Source organism: Haemaphysalis longicornis, unplaced genomic scaffold (genome assembly GCF_048455015.1).
Source record: "Haemaphysalis longicornis isolate Haplotype H1 unplaced genomic scaffold, Haemaphysalis longicornis Haplotype H1 scaffold_1, whole genome shotgun sequence".
NCBI classification, from domain to species: Eukaryota; Metazoa; Arthropoda; class Arachnida; order Ixodida; family Ixodidae; genus Haemaphysalis; species Haemaphysalis longicornis.
Window position 1 is genome coordinate 15,824,210 of NW_027526203.1, and position 6,258 is coordinate 15,830,467.

The following is a 6,258-nucleotide window of genomic DNA, read 5'->3' on the forward strand; positions in this document are numbered from 1 at the left end:
GTTTTACGTACGGCAGTAATATATTTTTTATTGCCAATCGAAGACGCTGCGTGCGAGAGTGCTAGAAATGGCATTTGAAATCCCAAATGTCTCTTTTGGTGCTTATTTGGCTCGAATCTAATATGAGCCGAATGTCATTTCAAAACATAGTGTAGCAGGGGCATAAAAAGAACTTATTTATGGCAGAGGCACACTAAATGTTTGCATACATGGTTTAAAAAGAACTTACCCAGCTGAAAAAAACCATTGGCCGACCAATTGGGCCAATTTGCCACCCAATGGGTCCAAATGGAATCCCAATGGGTCCAAATGGAAACCCAATGGGTCCAATTGGACCTATTGGAGCGATCCGAATTGGGCCCATTGGCTCGATTAGGATGGCCAGTTGGCCCAATTGGACCCATTGGCTCCAACTATAAAGTTAATACTATACTGACAGCTCCAACATGATGACCCAATCGGGGAGCCATTTTGGATAGTATTTGGATAGTATTCAATTACGACATCAATTGGCTGAAATTTAATTCTCTCTCTCACTCTTAATTTGAAACCTTCAGAAATGTTCAGAACTTCAACCTTTACAAATGTATATTTATGAGGCAATTAATTTTGATATCACAATCAGCAATTCAAGATAAAGTCCTTAAAAAAGCATAACAAACAAACACTAACGAAAACTTTCCGACACGAGTAGCAAAATTGTTTTGAAATAAATCCCCGATCCAATCCAATCGAATCCAATCCATAGACGGACAGTTGGACAAGTGGTATTCAACGTGGTGTTGGCGGTGTAGGTTATAGGCAACGTTTAACGTTGGGTTGTAGGCGTGTTGGTCGGTTGCACACGCAGTCTTCTCTGACTGCATTGGAAATGTAAGGTGGTCTGCAAGAGTGTGAGAAGTGGCGACGATGATGTCGCACACCCATAGCAGTGTGTTTCAAGATGAATCTTTACGCTGAACGCCGCTAAGCCTCGCACCGAAGGAAGCGTGTCTCTGTTTATGTGAGTATACTGCTTATATGTGAGTTTTCCTTGCCATTTTCACTCCTCATAGCGTGAGCGGTGTTATTAAGAATTAATTTGTCTGCCTAAATATATTTCAGGGCTGTTCATGTTACGATTGACGGGTTCACGACATCGCCGCGCAACGCAGTTCGCCATGCACGGGACGTTGTTGAAGAGGTGAGCTCACGTCATTCAACATTTCAGTGCCTTGTTTTAATGCGCGAAACTGCGGTTTATTATAAAGTTAACCCATTGTTCGCTTTTGCCACTCACTTTGTGAAGGTCCAGCCAGCCTGCGGCGAGCGGAGCACGGCATGGACAATGGCCTGTGAAAAATTGCTTAAACGACGAACTGTCTGCATGCTGTGTATACAAACAGAGCAATAAAGATATTCATTCATTCCAAGAGTTCTTGTATTTGTGATACAGGTAACCAGCGCACTGCAGCGGCAGCTCAGATGGAGTGGCTGCGGCAGTGGGATGAACCAACTAAAAGTGCAACAAGTTGGCGGCCAATGGGAAGACCTATTGGCGTTCCAATTGGTCGGCCAATAGGTCACCCATTTGGACGGCCAATGGATCGCCCAATTGGCCGGCCAATGGGTACGCCAATGGGTGCCTAAAACATTATTGGCCGACCATTTGGTCGACCAATTGGCCGACCTATTGGAACGCCAATAGGTCGGCCAATGGTTTTTTTCGGCTGGGTAGTAGTGAACCGGTGCCTGCTTCGCATTTCTTCGCGAGTCTTGTTGTTACCTAACATTAAATATCTGTACTGTGAAGTGTGCTTGCATTTGCCCTGACAGTCTGCTTGCTTTGTTGAATTTGTGCGCAGCACCGTTTCGTGAACGCGACGAAACAGCCGAAGCGGTCCCTGTTTGCCGCGGATGGATACCACGTGTCGAGGGATCGTGGCATCGACGAGATGTCCGCGATCCTTGTGAAGGCGCTGGCCAGGCGGTACGGGCGGGGCATTCTCTCGCCAGACCGAGCTGCACCTGGTGCCAAGTACACCTTCTCCCGCTGTGTCCGCTGTGGAGCCAAGGGCCACGAGAGGAACGACTGCCTGCAGTACTGCTCGCCATCCTGAGGTGCAACGAGGCACCACTGAAGACCATCGGCTTGCTAAAACGGCCCTTTTCAGGGCCACATATTTGCCTGCCATGCGGGATTCGCTGCAGCCAACCCTTGTCACCCCGTAACCTGCTCTCTCTAGTGGTATGGTCAGCACAAAACCCTACTTGGTGAATAGGTGGTGGAGAAAACTACTTGCACATTCATTGCAGTACAGGCAGCCATGATTTGTGCTCGCCCTAGGCCGAGAGTTGCACTTTCTTTTTATATGCTCTTAATTTCGAAATTCTCGACTTGCATGTACACCTTCTCCCAAACACGAATCAGAAATGGTTTGTTCCACCCAGTTGATGAAGCCTCAGTGCCACCCGCCGCGGTGGCTCAGTGGCTAAGGCGTTGCGCTGCTGAGCACCAAGTCGCGGGTTCCATTCCCGGCCGCGGCGGCCACTTTTCTGATGGAGGCGAAAAGCAAGAACGCCCGTGTGTGCAAGATTTTGGCGCACGATAAAGATCCCCAGGTGGTCAAAATTAATCCGGAGCCCTCCACTACGGCGCGTTTCATTGCCTGCGTTGTGTCGGCGCGTTAAACCCTACAATCAATCAAGCCTCAGCGTGTCCTCTGCCCTAGGGAAATTTGCTGCTAATAGCCATGCCACATTGTTTCTTTCGGCAACCACTGATTTGCACAGATGCCACGCTTGCTTCCATTTACTCACTGCAGCATGGCTGTGTCTGCTTAACGCATCATTTCTGCTTGCATGCTATATTTCTGTTATATATACTGTTAAGCATCAGCTAACCTGAACCAAAGTAATTATGGCTAGCAATTTCGCAAGGAGTCCTCTAAAATCAGGATTCAAGAATAGCAGTGCAGATGTTTCTACGAGACATGCACACTTCATTGCACGACCTCCTCATTATTAGCTTTAAAATAGTTCTCAACTTGCTGCTGTTCTGCATCAGAGCTTTAGGGCAGTTTGTAAGCTTTACAGTGCATCTCGGAAAGCTCACGCATTCTGCAATTAAAGGGACCCACAAAAGCCTTCTGTAAAAGTTACAAAAGGCCTGTATTGTCGCGTAGCACCAATAAGCGATGCAATGCCATTGGAATTATTGATCTACATTCAGTATTAGCTGCGCCAGAAGCAATTAAATGCACCTCCCCACTTGCCGATCGACTCCTCCTCCCTACCCGCCGCGGTGGCTCAGTGGCTAAGGCGTTGCGCTGCTGAGCACGAGGTCGCGGGTTCGATTCCCGGTCGCGGCGGCCGCTTTTCTGATGGAGGCGAAAAGCAAAAACGCCCGTGTGTACGATATTTCGGCGCACGTTAAAGATCCCCAGGTGGTCAAAATTAATTAACGGCGCGCCTCATCGGCTGCGTTGCGTCGGCGCGTTAAACCCTACAATCAATCAATCGACTCCTCCTCCCTCTCTGCTTCCTTCAAAGCAGCTGGGAATAGCCATGTGACATCTCGACGCTCGACTTCCGTTCTGCGCTAGCTACATTCCTGCGCCTAGGCACGCGTCAATCGCTGCGGACCCACCTTTGCCTCGGGATCGCGCAGGAAGGAGGGAGAGCAGCCGGAAGCCAATAACAGTGACGCCGGTGGCGGCCGACCTCGCCGGCGATTGGGCGAATCAGGGGGCGCCTTCGCCGTTGCGTCAGTCGCGGTCGGCTCGCTGCGGCGTCGCGCTCATCGGCTGAAAAAGGCGATCTTCAAAAATTGTTTACAAATTATCCGTACAACGTATGGGGCTCACACTTGGCTCTAAAATCCCCCGTTATGTGTTCTACCACCTGAATGCATTTGATTGCCACCTTCACAAAGCTTTTCGGGGTCGCTTTAAATGTAGTTGCTGCGGTGTTTTTGACCCCCGTCATAATTCTAGGCTTTGCTGCTGCTTTGGCACAAATACTTCGTTGGCCAATTTTACTTGTGTGTGCTTGCTGCATGAATATTGTCTGTACTGTACTCTTGGCACTGCAGAGAAAGGAATGGATTCAGATGACAGAGCATGCTTTTGAAGTCTGTGGGAGGGGCCTTTGTGGTGCAGTGGACAGTAGGAGGCTGATTATGCACAAATATTCCTCATCGTGACTCAAAATGGCCATGGCAGCTAACCTGCCACCAAGCCATTTTGCTAAGAAACATTATTCTGTTACCTGTTCATGTGCGCTGCATTCTACCATTTAGGATACCGCAAAGTTAGGGGGCTACTATGTAAGCTCCTTTTGCTTGAACGCAAGCGCCTTGATCTCTGATGTCTTGAGGTTTGTTGCCTTTTACTGGGTTTCATGATGGTTCTCTAAACACTTACAAACCACTGCGTTGCACACACCCTTGATAAGCGTCAAAGTTTCTGAATAAATAAAATTAACCATAAGGCTACCACGTTAAGACGACCCGATTGTTTGGTTGATCATTAGCGAATAAAAAAATTTTGTAACACACAAAGTGCTTATCTATCAACACACCATTAGGAACAATTGTTGAGCCATTGCTTTGGCAAGTGGAGTTATCTGAAGGGGATTCCTCTTGTTGAAGTGTTGGCTCTATCAAGGTTCCCATTGTGGTGCTCAAAAATTGACACAGCTGTGAAAGACCTTGAAAACCCTCGCATTTCCATCATGAATGCCATTTTTCCTGGAATGCTGCAGGTGCACAACGAACCACCATGTGGAAAATTAAGTTGCAGAAGTTCATAATGAAGTGGTACTGTTGCTAGTCTTTCAAATGAGGTGTGCTCGTGGCAGCCTCCACCTCCAGCATTTCCCACCCTGGCCTATATTGCTGTCTGTAGCAAAGGCAGCCTCCACCTCCACCATTTCCCACCCTGGCCTATATTGCTGTCTGTAGCAAAGAGATGTCTCTGAAGCAAACTTTCCAGGTAAATCATGTTTATTTGGATTAGTATGAATACAGTGTAGGCCCCATTGCCAAGGTAGTGTGGTAACACTCCTATTAGAGCACATCTCAAGCAATAAGGAAAACACCAACTGCAGCCCAGGCGACACATTTCTCAACATGTCTTCAGCTCCCTCAGTGTTGCATTCACAGCTCAAAATGAAAGTTCTTGGAGCACCAGTGACTTGTCCAGTAACAGGTGCAGCAGACAATGGGGATGGAGCATCTTCATGACAACAGGAACTTGCTGAATACAGAAAAACGAAACACATACAGCATGAGTGACCATACTCTGCAGGACTGCATTTTAGGTAGTTGGACTGACAGGTAATAAATGAGTTTGTTCTCAGCTCGCAAAAAAGCCTAGCACATGTTTGGGGAGGGGGCGGGGGTAGTGCACATCCAACTGCAGGCAAAAGTGGCGACATTCCAAGGCACTGAAATTTTTGTAGTGCCTGTGAATGTGGTCTCCTAGCAAGCGAAAGAAAATGTACAGAGGCTGTAAGTGAGCCTTCACATCCGTCAATGGTAGTGAAACCCAAATGTCAGTCTGAGCAAGCCAAGAGTTCTTTTGTAGCATGCTTTGGCAGCATGACAAGCTAAGGAGGGTTGCAGCATGCAGTAACTGAGGACAGCCAGGCTGTAATTGCAGGGAATGAATAGGCAAAATACGATGGTGCCGTTGTGTCAAGATTACGGTGCACATTAAATAGCACCAGGTTGTCTAAATTAGTCCGTAGCCCTCCACTATGCTGTGCTTCATGGCCCAGGTGTTGCTTTTTTTTAAGATTAAACAGTGTAAGCAAAAGCAGGCATTTTCTGTTGTACAGGAGTATCTGTCCCCACAGTTGGCCTCTTCTAGCACTGCTAGTTTAGCCGTGGTCAATTGTAGCACCACCTAATCCCCCCCCCTCCTTCCCCGGCTATCCAAAAAGAACCCATGGCAGCATGCTACTGAAGCGCGAGTGGACGGGGCTGCAGCACCGGGTGGGCCGTTGTGGGCCGTGGCCCAGGGTGGAAGTCCTCTGGAGCTTAACGGGCTCAGGCAGGGTTAGGTATGCACCATCCCGGGGAAACGGGCACTGGATAAGGGGTGCAAGAAAACATACAGGCAGTCCAGAGCAACACTTTAGCTCAGCTCCGAAACAGGCTAGGTAGACGGCATGCACACACATAAGCATGATATAGAAGATCCATTTCTGTGGCAGAACACAGGGCACTAGCTTTCATTGTCGCGTCACCTGTTGGTCCGCGGGTGCAAGCACCAC

At 48.3% G+C, this 6,258-nt stretch overlaps 1 long non-coding RNA gene across 1 annotated transcript; it reads left to right on the plus strand.

Moving 5' to 3' along the window:
• Positions 1-823: 823 nt before the first annotated feature.
• LOC144175298 (uncharacterized) lies at positions 824-1,412 on the plus strand. Its single transcript, XR_013323637.1, has 3 exons — positions 824-1,003; positions 1,105-1,183; positions 1,289-1,412. It is a non-coding gene; the product is annotated as an uncharacterized LOC144175298 (long non-coding RNA).
• The last annotated feature ends 4,846 nt before the right edge of the window (positions 1,413-6,258 follow it).